We start from the raw sequence: 16,490 nt of genomic DNA, 5'->3' as shown, positions 1-16,490 counted from the left end.
AATCACTAGCACATTTATTGTAACAATACTAAACATATCAATGCTCATGGATAGAAAAAGACTCCTCCAATCATGCCTGATTTAGATACTGCATCAGATCAAATAAATGAACACAAAAACCAATGCACTGTTTGCACCAAATAAATACATTAACAAAAAGAAATAAATGAAAAGAAAAAAAAGAAAAAGAAAACAAGCCTAGAGCTTACCTCAGGGGCGGCAACCTAGCTGTAAATAAGTGTTCCACCCCTTATGTGTGCACAGCAAACAAAAACAAGAGGTGCCAACCCTGGTGCATCAAACTCACAGCAAATGTGTTTCACCCAGGTGACTAGCCTTCCCCCTCGGCGTGCTCCCTTGACTTGAAAAAGAAAGGAAAGAAAAATTAGTACAGTGCAAATATACAAAACAAATCAAAATTCTGATAATAGACCAAATCAGCTGGTACATGGATAAAATCCCTCCAACCTCAGCAGCACTATAGGACCACAAAGCTATCAATGAGGGAGATGGCACATCCGCTGTTGAATACAACACAACTTATGGTCCTGGTCGCAATGGCCAAACTACAATACAAATATAACAAACCACACTAATAAAGAAAGAAAAACGAAATACAGAGATTACTAAAATTATGAAAACAATTCACAACAAACACCCAAACATCTAATCACGAAAAACAGCAGCACGACCTGGGTTTACCATCACGTGGTACACATGAGACTGCAAAACAAAACATAACCATCAAGCAAAGATTTACTCCAAGTCAATCAAATTTACTTCTGTAATACGAGCATTCACTAGTTCATACATACCCCTGATGTCAGGATACACTCGCGAATGTCCTGTTAAAAACACACAATAACCCCCATTAAACCCAACTAACAATAAAAAAACCCGCACCACAACGGTGATCGCCGACGTACCTTAAAGCTTTCAATGAGCGCTTAACGCAACTCCCAGGGCACGTCACTGAGACGACTACAGCGATCACTTCAGAGACAAGGAAACATACTTTAACAACTTTACAACCACGCAGAGCCGTACATCACCTCCGTCACCTACCTCCACTCTAGTGACACCGATAACCGGAAGAGGGGCGGGTATGACAATCTACGTTCGAAGGTTTCCTGTCTACACATTTAAATACACTGGCCCTAATTATCATGCGCACCCAGTCTCATATAAAGGATAATGAACGCGGAAGAAAATAAATAAATCGTAAAACCCCCTACTACTACACATCGATCACAATATTCTTTTGAATAGAATCGAAAATTATGTTGGCATTAGTGGAACTGCTTTGGCATGGTTTAAATCGTACTTATCTGAACGTTATCAGTTTGTAGTAAATGAAGAGATGTCACACCGATCACAAGTTCAGTATGGGGTACCGCAAGGCTCAGTGTTAGGACCGCTGCTCTTCACCCTGTATATGCTGCCACTGGGAGATATCATTAGGAAGCATGGCGTTAGTTTTCATTGTTATGCTGACGATACTCAGCTCTATATTTCCCCACGCCCTGACGAAACCTACCAATTCACAAGATTAACAGAATGCATAGCCTATATAAAAAATTGGATGAATAGTAATTTCCTGCAACTCAATTCAGATAAAACTGAAACTGAAAGCCATGGCTTTCAACTTCCAGTTGTCTGCTTTAATTAATCATTAGCTAATGATTTATAAAGGTATCGTTTTGTTATGACTTTACTTGTTGGGGCACATGACTATTAACTAATTGATTTAGTAATTGTGGTTATGGGTTTTAAATTAATTTTGAATTAGTTAATAGTCATGTGCCCCAACAAGTAAAGTCATAACAAAATGAAACCTTTATAAATCATTAGCTAATGATTAATTAAAGCAGACAACTGGAAGTTGAAATGCATGGCTTTGAGCCCTTGTGGCAATGAACACATTAATTTGCATTATTAGTTAATATGTTATTAAGGAATGAATACATTATGACATATTTAACTAATAACAATTTAATGATTCCTTAATCTATTAATCATGATGAATCTTCATTAGTTGCTGATGTAGTAATCATTAATGTGTTAGTTCACCATTATATTAACTCATGATTATCTGTGCATTAGTTAAGCATGAATTAATGCATATTGTTACTAAAACAAAAAAACAAAAAAAGGTGTTACCAAAAAAAACAAAACAAAAAAAAAAACTGATCACTGATCCCCATGATGTTCAAGACATGATTACATCCTTGGAGAAAAATTACAACCGTGACACTTTTCAGAGAAAAAGATGAAAATAAAAACAAAAACATAAATAATCTAAATGCATATGCACAGTCTTTTTTAATTGACCCTTCACTAAGCCCCGCCCTTCTTAGTTACTGTTGCTACGCCTGTTAAGCTTTCGCGCCTGGCACCGGTGTCAAACATTTTTAGAGGAGTAATTAGTCATTTATGGCGAACAGGTAAAATATCTGAGAGAACAAGAAAAAGGGGACTGCAGAATGCATTTGCGGGTTATATTCGCTATATGAAGCTAAAGCCTATAATCCCAGCGCAATCAGCAGCCGCCTCATGCGTAACATTTTAGAAGACACAGTACAGCATCTTAAAACATCAACCTGTGCCCTTGACACACTCCCCACTTCTTTTTTCAAAAGTGTCTTTAACTGTTTGGAAACAGATCTCCTAGAAGTGGTGAACTCTTCACTTCTCTATGGGACTTTTCCCAACTGCCCTTAAAACTGCAATAGTTAAGCCTCTTCTGAAAAAGAGAAATCTGGATAACTCCATACTGAGCAACTACAGACCAATCTCATATCTCTCCGTCATAGGCAAAATCATTGAAAAAGTTGTTTTCAATCAACTAAACCCATTCTTAAACTCAAACGGATTCTTTGACAATTTTCAATCTGGTTTCCGACTGCATCACAGCACAGAGACAGCGCTCATAAAGATTATAAATGATATTCGCTTAAACACTGATACAGGCAAAACATCAATTCTGGTTCTACACGACCTCAGTGCTGCATTCGACACTGTTGACCACAACATACTTCTAGACAGGCTGGAAAACTGGGTCAGGCTTTCTGGGACGGTCCTCAGATGGTTCAGATCATGGGAGTGCAGAATTATTAGGCAAGTTGTATTTTTGAGGATTAATTTTATTATTGAACAACAACCATGTTCTCAATGAACACAAAAAACTCATTAATATCAAAGCTGAATATTTTTGGACGTTTTAGTTTTTAGTTTTAGCTATTTTAGGGGATATCTGTGTGTGCAGGTGACTATTACTGTGCATAATTATTAGGCAACTTAACAAAAAACTAATTTATACCCATTTCAATTATTTATTTTTACCAGTGAAACCATTATAACATCTCAACATTCACAAATATACATTTCTGACATTCAAAAACCAAACAAAAACAAATCAGTGACCAATATAGCCACCTTTCTTTGCAAGGACACTCAAAAGCCTGCCATCCATGGATTCTGTCAGTGTTTTGATCTGTTCACCATCAACATTGCGTGCATCAGCAACCACAGCCTCCCAGACACTGTTCAGAGAGGTGTACTGTTTTCCCTCCTTGTAAATCGCTCATTTGATGATGGACCACAGGTTCTCAATGGGGTTCAGATCAGGTGAACAAGGAGGCCATATCATTAGATTTTCTTCTTTTATACCCTTTCTTGCCAGCCACGCTGTGGAGTACTTGGGAGTACGCGTGTGATGGAGCATGCGTGTGATGGAGCATTGTCCTGCATGAAAATCATGTTTTTCTTGAAGGATGCAGATTTCTTCCTGTACCACTGCTTGAAGAAGGTGTCTTCCAGAAACTGGCAGAAGGACTGGGAGTTGAGCTTGACTCCATCCTCAACCCGAAAAGGCCCCACAAGCTCATCTTTGATGATACCAGCCCAAACCAGTACTCCACCTCCACCTTGCTGGCGTCTGAGTCGGACTGGAGCTCTCTGCCCTTTACCAATCCAGCCACGGGCCCATCCATCTGGCCCATCAAGACTCACTCTCATTTCATCAGTCCATAAAACCTTAGAAAAATCAGTCTTGAGATATTTCTTGGCCCAGTCTTGACGTTTCAGCTTGTGTGTCTTGTTCAGTGGTGGTCGACTTTCTGCCTTTCTTACCTTGGCCATGTCTCTGAGTATTGCACACCTTGTGCTTTTGGGCACTCCAGTGATGTTGCAGCTCTGAAATATGGCCAAACTGGTGGCAAGTGGCATCTTGGCAGCTGCACGCTTGACTTTTCTCAGTTCACAGGCAGTTATTTTGCGCCTTGGTTTTTCCACATGCTTCTTGCGACCCTGTTGACTATTTTGAATGAAACGCTTGATTGTTCGATGATCACGCTTCAGAAGCTTGGCTATTTTAAGACTGCTGCATCCCTCTGCAATATATCTCACTATTTTTGACTTTTCTGAGCCTGTCAAGTCCTTCTTTTGACCCATTTTGCCAAAGGAAAGGAAGTTGCCTAATAATTATGCACACCTGATATAGGGTATTGATGTCATTAGACCACACCCCTTCTCATTACAGAGATGCACATCACCTAATATGCTTAACTGGTAGTAGGCTTTCCAGCCTATACAGCTTGGAGTAAGACAACATGCATAACGAGGATGATGTGGTCAAAATACTCATTTGCCTAATAATTCAGCACTCCCTAGAAGGGAGAGGTTATTATGTGAGTATAGGAGACCATAAGTCTGAGTGGACATCCATGACATGCGGAGTCCTACAAGGGTCCATTCTTGCACCACTCCTGTTCAACCTGTATATGCTGCCACTGAGCCAAATAATGAAAAAGAACAATATTGCTTACCACAGCTATGCTGACGACACACAGCTCTACTTAGCACTGTCACCTAATGACTACAGCCCCATTGACTCCCTGTGCAAATGCATTGATGAAGTTAACAACTGGATGTGCAAAAACTATCTTCAGTTAAACAAAGACAAAACCGAAATCACTACATTTGGAAACAAAGATGAAATTCTCAAGGTGAACGCATATCTTGAGGCTAAAGGCCTGATAACAAAAAATCAAGTCAGGAATCTTGGAGTGATTTTGGAGTCAGACCAAGCCAGTTTCAGTAGTCATGTCAAAGCAATAACTAAATCAGCATACTATCATCTGAAAAATATTGCAAGACTTGGATGCTTTGTTTCCAGGCAAGACTTAGAGAAACTCGTTCATGCTTTCATCACCAGTAGGGTGGACTATTGTAACGGCCTTCTCACCGGCCTCCCCAAAAAGACCATTAGACAGCTGCAGCTCATACAGAACGCTGAGCAGAACCAGAAAATATGACCATATCACACCAGTCCTCAGGTCTTTACACTGGCTTCCAGTTACATCTAGGATCGATTTTAAAGTACTATTACTTGTTTATAAATCTCTCAATGACCTAGGACCTCAATACATTGCAGTTATGCTGATTAAATACAAACCCAACAGATCCCTCAGATCAGCAGGATCAAGTCAGTTAGAAATACCAAGAGTCAGAGGTGTGGACTCGAGTCATGTGACTTGGAATCGAGTCAGACTCGAGTCATGAATTTGATGACTTTGGACTCGACTCGACAAAATGTACAAAGACTTGCAACTCGACTTGGACTTTAACATCAATGACTTGTGACTTCACTTGGACTTGAGCCTTATGACTCGAGAAGACTTGCTACTTTTTGGCCATTTTTCTTTCACACGGCCGCGCTGCTCTCAGTGAAAAAAAGCTGCACCTGTATGCATGCAGACAGCACGCGCGCTGCCAGCACGACATCCAATCACTGTAGTCCCACGTTGGTTTGATTCGACAGTATCCATAGCTACCAAGACCGCGTATAACACGTGACTTTGGGCTTCTTTTTTTGGCAAGTCGCGGTAAAAAAATCTCGAGTTGCGGGTCGCGGTTTTTGGGCTTATTTGAAAAAATGTGGTTGCTTGTTAGGAAAATATGACAAGCAACTTCGTTTCTTTACATTTATGGTCGCTGTTTTGTCCAAATACATTGCCTGACACAGTCTTCTCACAGCTAATAGCCATAGTGCAACGATACAAGTGCTGTATTCATTCGTCCTCATACATCCCGCCTCCTTCCCCTCATTGAAGAAAAATCGCGTTCAGTGTGCAGGCATGTGATGTGATGTTGTAAATGTAATGATAGTTCATAGACGTAAATAGACGAATACATTTTTTTATTTTTTATTTTATTTTTTTACAAACAATGCATCCAGCAGAGATATACAGAGATGGAGAGGAAACAGGGAGGTAAGCCACCTAATTTAATCTTAAAAATATGTTTTATAATGTAGGCTATTTATTATGACTATTATTATTTGGCTATTATAAAAATAAAAATAAATAATAAAAAAAAGTATAGGCTGCTAATAATAACAACAGTAGGTATGGTTCGAATGTATATTATTATAAACATGTCTCTATATTGCAGCACTCTTAGTGTTTTCCTGGGCACCAACTCCCAATCATAGACTGTAAAAAAGTGCATAATAATCCTAAATAGTAGCTATGTGACATTAGTAATTTTCAATACTATTTAGAGAAGATTGCACATTGAGATGCAGGGCTTATCCTTTTTATGGTTTATAGTGTGTATGTTCACCAGTGCTCCTTATATGTGTGCAATAACTCCGACTGGAGTTACCATAATTAACCTTCACGTCACTTTTTCTCTTTTTCCATCTCCAAACCTCTTTATTGCAACGTGAAGAATTTTGTAAAATCCCATCTGTATTTGCATTTTAAACTGCAAGAGATTTCAATTTAAAATGTTGCAGGCTCATTTATTGATAAGTTATTGATCATAAATTATACTGATGATAATAAATAATGTAATAATATTGGGCTTGTTTTGGGCCCCCCACCCCTCTAGGTATTCTTCATACCTGAGAAGAATATGAAACAGATGTCAGAAAATCCCTTATAGCCTCACATGTTGTATTTGAAACTACTCTTTACTCATATTAGTGTTGTTGTGTTAATATTCATTGTCTATTATACACTACGGTATACGATAATATTTCAGTTTCAGTGTATGCAATATTAAGAATATTTTCACTGCTTCAAAAGTCATAAGAAAGGCCTTTCCCTCCAGAAACTGAAGTCATATGCTTTATAGCAGTGCTTTTCAAAGTGGGGACGGGACCCATGGGTGCCGTGAGGGGACGCTGAGGGGTGTGTGTGTGTGTGTGTGTGTGTGTGTGTGGGGGGGGGGGGGGGGGGGAGGGGGGGGGTGGCATGGCAAGCTGGCATAAAAATTATAGCAAAACAAAATAATTGAATAAATTAAATTATTAAAGTAAACCAAATTAAGCCAAAAATAAGCTAAACAATATTCCCATAATGTCCTAAGTTTAGGCTAAAAGGACCCATGTCTATTTGAAAATTGCACTGTTTTGCAATATGAGGTCAACACAATACAGGACTGAAGCCGCTGTGCATTGTTCTAATATTTCTGTTTTTTTTTACTGTATTTGTTTAATGTCATTGTATAAAAAGAGGTTTAAATAAATATAAATCTTACAGACATACATGATTTGTATAATTTTTCTGTGGAATGATGACTTGAAGTGACTCGAAACTAAAATGGTAGGACTTGGACTCGACTTGAGACTTGTTGGCTTTGACTTCTGACTCGACTCGAGACTTGACTCATCTTTGACTCGACTTGACTCGGGACTCGAGGGCAAAGACTTGAGACTTACTTGTGACTTGCATAACAATGACTTTGTCCCACCTCTGCCAAGAGTTCACTCAAAGCAAGGAGAGTCTGCTTTTAGCTATTATGCCAGCCGTAGTTGGAACCAGCTTCCTGAACAGATCAGATGTGCTCCAACAGTAGCCACATTCAAATCCAGACTCAAAACACATCTGTTCAGCTGTGCATTTACTGAATGAGCTCTGAGCACTGTATGTCCGACTGTTTGCTCCTTATCTATGCATCATTTTTTAAATTCTTTTTATAACTGTTTTAGTTTACCGGTTCTTTTCTTTGGTTATCATCATTTTATTATTTTTAATTCTCTTTACATTGAATTCTTTTTCTTATGCATTTTTTATCCCTATTTTAATTCATTTCCATGTAAAAAACTTTGAATTGCCATTGTGTATGAAATGTGCTATTTAAATAAACTTGACTTGCCTTGCCTTCCCTTGTGAAAAAGAAGTGTGCTTAATTGTATTGAAAGTGTATTTTTTGTGCACTTAATATATTTAAAGTATATTTTTTAAAAACTGCACTTGTAGATAATATGATATAATTAAAATTAAGTGCCACTTAAGTGTACTTAAAGAGAATACACTTTAATGACAATATTTATAAACACACTTTAGTGCACTTTTAATAAGTGTACTTTGTAATAATATCTAATTAATTTGTACTTTAAAAAAGTACACTTTCATGACGATATTTATAAACACACTTTAGTACACTTATAATAAGTGCGCTTTGTAATAATATATAATTAATTTGTACTTTAAAAAAGTACACTTTCATGACAATATTTATAAACACACTTTAGTGCACTTTTAATAAGTGCGCTTTGTAATAATTTATAATTAATTTGTACTTTAAAAAAAGTACACTTTCATGACAATATTTATAAACACACTTTAGTGCACTTTTAATAAGTGCGCTTTGTAATAATATATAATTAATTTTCACTTAAAGAAAGTACACTTGTATGACAATATTTATAAACACACTTAAGTGCACTTTTTAAAAATGCACCTTGTAATGTCTACACCTAAATTTACTTAAACCATTTTAATTATGAGTTTGTTTCATAAAGTGCACTTATTTTACTAATGACAAAGCACATGGAAAATAAATGATTTTTTTTAAAAAATTAGTTGTCCAAATTTACATTGGTTAATGTATTTTTCTTCAAAATTTCACTCGCTTACACTCCAGTACAACATACTGTTGAAATGTTATAACTAGCTCACATGAACTCAACTACAAGTGTCAGTTTTCTACATAATTTGACATTGTCAATCTTTATGAGAGGAGTTGCCTAATGTACTACTTTACATCTGTGTAGAATAACCTACTTTCAATATTATGTTGTTGTATGGCGATTAAACACACATTTAATTGCATTAATTCCAAGAAAAATTTGAACAAATCTAAACCAAATTAATTTGCATTAAAATTCAGTTAAAATAGGCTACATTTAATTTTAATCAGACTCTAAACATGATTGACTTTTAGTTAGGTGAATGAGTCAAGTTCTCTGAAATACAGTCCAACTACACAGTGTGTTAGAACAACCTGAACAGAAATGGATAATTAATAAGTGATTTATAATCAACATTTAATGCACGAAATATCTTATTTCATATTTATACTTAATATTTCAATGCGCATGCGCCAAAAATACTACGTCATGATTTTGAAAAATGCGCGGTCTGCCATGATTGCGTCATCTCGATGCGTGAGGAAAATGAAGCTGAAGGACAACAGACAACAGAGGAGCGAACCGTTTGGATCATTACAGATGAGACGTTATATGCTACAAATAACGAGTCAAGTAAGTATATCTTGATATAAGCTCTCTTGATTTTACATTTTCACCGTAACATGGTAGCTCTCTATTACAGTGTAGTAGTTATTTAGTTTAATCGCAGATTGGATAGACGCACTATGGACTCGGGAGGTGAATTAACATTAATCATGTTTCCTATGTATCTAAGATTGTATTATTCATATTCATGTATCTAAGATTGCATTATAATAATTTCTTAAATCGGAATGTGATCGCCGGTGTGGGCATGTTCAATGAATTTGCCTGTTGTAAATACAATATTTTAATCGATCTCCTAAGTTACTTTTTAAATGGACAGGAGACATTAACGTTATATACATTTATTCCATATATTAACTTAACGTATAACAACAACCAGTAATGAAATAATGATTTTAACATGTTCTTTTCTTTTTGCATTTGGAGAGTGAGATGTTAAAGTACTATTTGTGTTTTTAATATTTTGTGCTTATTTTATTTTTTATTTTGTAGGATCAATACAGATGTGTTATTGGAGATCCAGTGCAAGCTGTGTGGAATCACAGAGCCATCTTGATGAGGTCAAGTTAATGTTAATTATGAATTTATGCCCAGCCATGACACTGATCACACAAGCTAAAACATAACTATCAAGTCTTTAGCTTTTAAATGCTTTGCATCTTGTCCATTTGTAAGTAATACATTCCCACTTGTGGATTTACAGATCCCCTAATCATTATATATTTTACAGGCCACACACCCAAAGGAAAGGAGCCGCAGCATTGCTGTGCCAGGCGTGGTAAATGCAGGAACATCCTTCATGGAGATGGGCGAGGTAAGCTGAAACTTGCAAGGCAAGATGAGGAAAAATGCAAGAATACTTTTCTCAATTTACATTGGTCTTGGGTTATTTATCTATATTTAAGTTATGTTTAATTCCCTATAAAGTAGGAATAAAAACCATTATTAAAATGTTCTCTATTTTTAAAGTCCAGTGTCAGTGAAGATGATGTGCTCAGTGGGATACGTGAAGGAACCTCTCCAATCATTCTACCCTGACGACTGAGGTAATTCATCACATAGGGGATGCAGTTGTGGTCAAAAGCGTACACACACCGTGCAGAATAAACTGCTTCATCAGGGCAGTACTAGATTAAAAAGAGACAACATGCTCATTTTTATGATCCCTCTTATGGCTATTTCTTTTTTTTCTTCTTTTTTTCATACAGATACTGCTGAATATAAACTATTGAATATAAACTGTACATCTATCGTTTTAATTTAATTGAGCCAATTATAATAATGGATAGATCTGTTTTATAAACAAGTTTTTTCTTTGCGTTTTCTTTTTCTTTCCTCAAGGTATATATTTTTTTGCTTTCCTGCCTCTTTGGAATATGTCCATTCACATATACTGTGGAGAGATGGTGCACCAGTTTCTACTGATGGAGAGCTTCTGGGACATTGACATAAACAGCACTTTCCAAACAACTTGAAAAGAGTTGGTGACAAACAATTTTGTGTGCCTTTGGAGTTCTTAAGTTTTTTTTTTTTTCATTCACTAATGCTGGAATAAGATTTTAGAATAAACCTTTTGGTCCTAATTTTGGTGCTAGTAAAGGTTTAAGAGCTTATAAGTTCAGTAACACTTTACAATAAGATCTAATTTGTTAACGTTATTTAATGTATTGACCAACATGATCTAACAGTGATTTCTTTTTATTTATTTATTTTATTTAATTTTTTACAGTGTTTATTAATAGTTGTTGACCTTGCTTAATAAATTATAGTTCAAAGCTAGTTAATTAAATTTACAGTCATTGTTCATGCAAGTTAACAATGCATTAAATAATTAACATATACACCTTTTGATTTTAAGATTGCACTAATAATAGGGGTGTAACAGTACACAAAGCTGACAGTTCGGGGAGGAACACTAAATATAAAAATGCTTCTTTTTTTTTATTGGTTTACTGAACAAATTGTAATTGTCCTAATCTAAAGGTTTCTTAAAGAATTAAAAATATAATATAAAAAATATCTCTACTAATTATTATTATTATTATTATTACCTTTATTTAACCAGGAGAAAAACTCACCGAGATTAAAATGTCCTGTCCTGGCCAAGATAGCCAGCTGTGTTTGCATGTACAGTTATACATAAAAAGTCACATAAAAAACATAAAACATACAACCAGTCAAAAACAATTACACACCATTAATTTACTCTCAAAATGATGTAGTAAAATGTTAAAATGACTAAATGTCACCAGATCTTTTAGCTTCAACTCAGTCTGGAGCAAATTCCAATCTGAGGCTGCGACATATTTGAAGGACGTTTTACCAAGCTTAACTCTAACAAAGGGCACACAAAGATTATAATTTGATTCAGAATGTAATATATAATTGCCTTGTTGTTTCTGATTAATCAAATGACAAAGAATGCTGTATAGTGTAGACTATATAGGGAGGCCTTACTTGCACTCGCATTGTATGCAAACGTGTAAACTTCTCATAAGACCGTTTTTGCATTAACTTATAAATCTAATTATAGGTTAGATTTTTTTCAGGTTTTCAGGTTAAGTAGAATATGATGAATATATAGGCTAATATAATGCATACATTTAGTGAAAGAGTTCATCTCTCTCGTGTTTTATCGACGTCTTTCTGCTGTTGAAACACTGAACGATTACACAATGTGATACATTTTAGTAAGTTGTAATGTATCCTTAATCCATACCTTCTGATGTTAATTTATTCTTTGACTATGACAAGGTGATCACATTCACTCGTGCCGCGTTGCTGCTTGAACTGATGTCTTTACAGTGATCTGTCATGTCACATTAAAGAGCATCAAAATGGCATCACTTGAATTTAATGATAAAATTGACAGAATACATATGTTCTTATGGAAACTTGTATTGAAGTGTGTTCCACTCATTAAACAAGCCGTCTGTTAACTGTTAAAGATTGCATTCGTACCGCTCGGTACACACGTGCACTGTACCGGAAGTCCTTTACCGAACCGGTTCGGTATGAATACATGTGCCGTTACACCCCTAATTAGTAAATGTTGAAATTAACATTAACTAAGATAAATAAATGTTTATATTATTATTCATTCTAGGTTCATGTTAAATTAAGTAGTTAACTAATTAAACGTTACCCAAAGTTTTGAATCTTAGTGTTGTACATGAAACGATTCTTTTCTTTCCATTTGTTTGTATTTATTCATCTGTTGTGTGAGGTAATTTTCTGTGATGGGTAGATTTAGGTACCTTTGAATGAGGGAGATATATAATAATGCATATAATTACATATAATTGCATATAATCCTCATTGTCCTCCAGACTCTTTCTAAATGAATTTGTGTTTGTGTAAATAGTTTTTTGGGTTTTTCTTGGGCTTCAAAAAAAAGTTTTTTTTGTATATTTGTTTTACAGATCGTTTTGTCAATAAATGTAGAGGATTTAAATTTGGATGTGTTTATTATACGAAATTGCAGCTGTATTATTTGAAAAATGTAATTATGAATGTATTTCATTATATTAGAGTGTACATGTAAATTACGTTAAGGTATATTTTAGTTCATATTAATTGAATGGATGTCAGTACATTGAGCAGTGCACTTTACTTACAATTTTAATACACTAGAAGCGATTATGAAAGTACATATAAAGTTGTATTTAAGTACCACTTAAGTTGTTCCAAAAAATCACTCTTAATTGCAACTTATTGTATTTTATTTCAACTTAATATGTGATAAATTTGAAATCAATTACATATAATGTGTGTTAAGTACACCGAAAACATTGCATTTAATTGCACAATTAAGTGTATTTAGTATAAGTATATTATCTGTGTAATAAGTACACTTTATAAAAGTACACTAAAGTGCACTTTTTTTTCACAAGGGTTGCCTTATGATGAAGGTCTTAATTTAATTTAACTACGAATCAAAACTAATACATAAAGCCAAGACAGTCTTTTTTATAGTCTATATACTGCATGTAATAATGTGCATCAATCAAAAACCTCATGTTTTTTCAGTTCGTTGAAGCAAACTTAGGTGTTTTTGTTAAACCTGTTGACATTTAATTTGTGAATGGGGCCTCACGCCCAAACTGCTTGATTCACGTCTGGCATTTCTTACCTTGAGTTTTACGTTTGGGGAAGGAAAAAAAAAAATACACTACCAATCTATCCAAACTTTTAGGATAGGTAATATTTGCACAATCCATACATACAAGTTTGCATCATCATGTTTCCCTCGCTCGAAAGCTTGACAGACCTTCCGCGCCTAGTTACGGTTGCTAAGCCATGATTGGCCTGTGGCAGTTTTTGGGCGGGGCTTAGCGACGGGTCAGAATGATCTAATCATCAAACTCATGTGAAATAGTACAAACTCTGACTCTGATGAACTCCATATCTCAGCTGTTCTTGTCAGATTTTAGTATCTAATTGTTGAAAGGTCTCACAAAACAATTATGAAGGCATTAGACCATGACAGTGAGAAAGTATCCATCAGTTCAAAAGTTAAAGATACAATGAACCAATGTTGCAACAACAGTAAAACATCTGTAACAAACAAACAAAGTATACTTGTTTATTTTATTTCAGGGGGTTGTTAACATTTCTAACTCTCTTGTATGAGTAACAATACCCAATAAAATCTTTTTTATCTTAATGTTAACCCTGCACATTTTCCCATGTTGCAAGACTATACTCTAAAGACACTATTAATCTTTATTGCCCTTTTTTGTTTTGTATTGTCTTATAAGAATGCATTCCTCTGTGCTTTCCATTTACACCACATTATTAAGGAGAGATTTTAGCTCTTTTTGTCACTGGAAACATCAGTCTGTAGCATAATTCCCCTCTGAGGGAATCAAACAATAGTGTTCTTGCTTGCTGCGCTTTTGCTTCCAGGAAAGATTTAGTGAAATATAACAAATGTGTTTCTGTATGCAAATAATACCACAAACGTTTTTCCATTGGCTCAGCCAGAAAGTAACCCATTGCTTTTGGAACTGCTGAGATGGTCAAGATCATGCTGTATCTTCAACTTTTGAACTGATGCATTGGGATGTTTAAGAAGGGCAATAATTTATTCCAAAACATAGTAAGCAGCCCTGTCTTCATGTCAAACACTCATTGCTCCACTTTTACCCCGGGGTGTCCAATCTACTGGTGTCCAATAGTGCATCATGTGTTCCCCAGGTAAGTGACGCACACACACCTGGCCATCCACGTGATGTAAAAAAAAAACGTGATTCCTCAGACCAGGCTGCCTTCTTCCATTACTCCGTGGTCCAGTTCTGATGCTCACGTGCCACTGTTGGTGCTTTCGGCGGGGTCAGGGGTCAGCATGGGCACCCTCACTGATCTGTGGCTATGCCGCCCCATACACAACAAACTGAGATGCTCTGTGTATTCTGACACCTTTCTATCAGAGCCAGCATTAACTTCTGGAGCAGTTTGAGCTCCAGTAGCTCGTCTGTTTGATCGGACCACACGGGCCAGCCTTCGCTCCCCACGTGCATCAATGAGCCTTGGCCGCCCATGACCCTGTGGCCGGTTCTCCACTGTTCCTCTTGGAGCACTTTTGATAGAGACTGACCACTGCAGACCGGGAACAGCCCACAAGAGCTGCAGTTTTGGAGATGCTCTGACCCAGCCGTCTAACCGTCACAATTTGGCCCTTGTCAAAATTTTAAAAATGTTCCTGCTTCTGCACTCTTAGAAGAAAATATTCTATAGAGAACCTTAAAAGGTTCTATCGACGCTACGTATTTGGAACCCCTAAAATATTCTATATAGGGCCCTTTTTAAGTGCCAAAAGGGTTCTTTCTTGTCTTTTTACCTTTTTAGCATTAAAAGGTTGTTTGGAGTTGAGCTAAAAAGGTTCTATAATGACAAAAAAAAAAAAGCCCTTTTGGCACTTAAAAAGGGCTCTATATAGAACCTTTTAGGGGGTTCCACGTAGCGCTAACAGAACCTTTTAAGGTTCTATAAAGAACATTTTCTTCTAAAAGTGTAACACATCAACTTTGAGGACAAAATGTTCACTTGCTGCCAAATATATCCCACCCACTAACAGGTGATGAAGAGTGTTATTCACTTCACCAGGGCTTGACATTAAAGGGGGGGGGGGGGGGGGGGGGGTGAAATGCTGTTTCATGCATACTGAGCTTTATACTCTGTTAAAGACTTGGATTCCCATCCTAAACATAGACAAAGTTTCAAAAACTAATGTTGGACGTTTGATGGAGTATTTCTGTGTCAAAAATACTCCTTCCGGTTTCTCACAAGTTTCGGAGAGTTTTTTTCGAGTATGGGTCGACTTGACGTTAATAGAGCGGAAGGTCCTTGTATGGGCCGTACGGGCTCTTCTCCCGGTAGGGTGCGTGCGCGCGTGACTAGAGCGAGAGAGGAAATGCACGGCCATAAACACTCTCAGCTGCAGATCCAGTCGTCGGTGAACACTTATGTCGGTTATAGTCTGCTCCACTTTATTCCTATGGGTGACGTCGAGCGACTTCAACGCTTCAGCACAGCATTCTGGGAAGGCAGCGCTGCATTTGAACCGATTTGAACGCAGAAATGACGGGAAGCTTCACAGCATCGCTTCAGTCGCGTCTCAAAGTGGATTTCCACGCCACTGCTGTCAGGACTTTACCAAATCAACAGTTACCAAAGAAGTGTGTTTTTGACGGAGCCGTCCCAGCGATAAAGGTTCGGTCCTGCTTTGGAAGCAGCCGGTGAGTAAAACTGCTTCAAATGTCTCTGCTATTGGCTACCATCGCATGAGTAAACATCAGTAAACGACACGATCGCGTGCTTCGCTACACTAGTCTGACGTGCAAAACCGTTTTGCTTGCTACTTCTAAGGTCTAGTCGCATACAATAGTCCATAAACCGAATCATGTCCTCATAAACTGCACAAGTAAAGACACACAAATGT

The sequence above is a fragment of the Pseudorasbora parva genome, chromosome 6 (genome assembly GCF_024679245.1).
Source record: "Pseudorasbora parva isolate DD20220531a chromosome 6, ASM2467924v1, whole genome shotgun sequence".
In the NCBI taxonomy this organism is placed as follows: domain Eukaryota; kingdom Metazoa; phylum Chordata; class Actinopteri; order Cypriniformes; family Gobionidae; genus Pseudorasbora; species Pseudorasbora parva.
The sequence above is the reverse complement of the archived record's forward strand: the minus strand, read 5'-3'. Positions refer to the sequence as shown.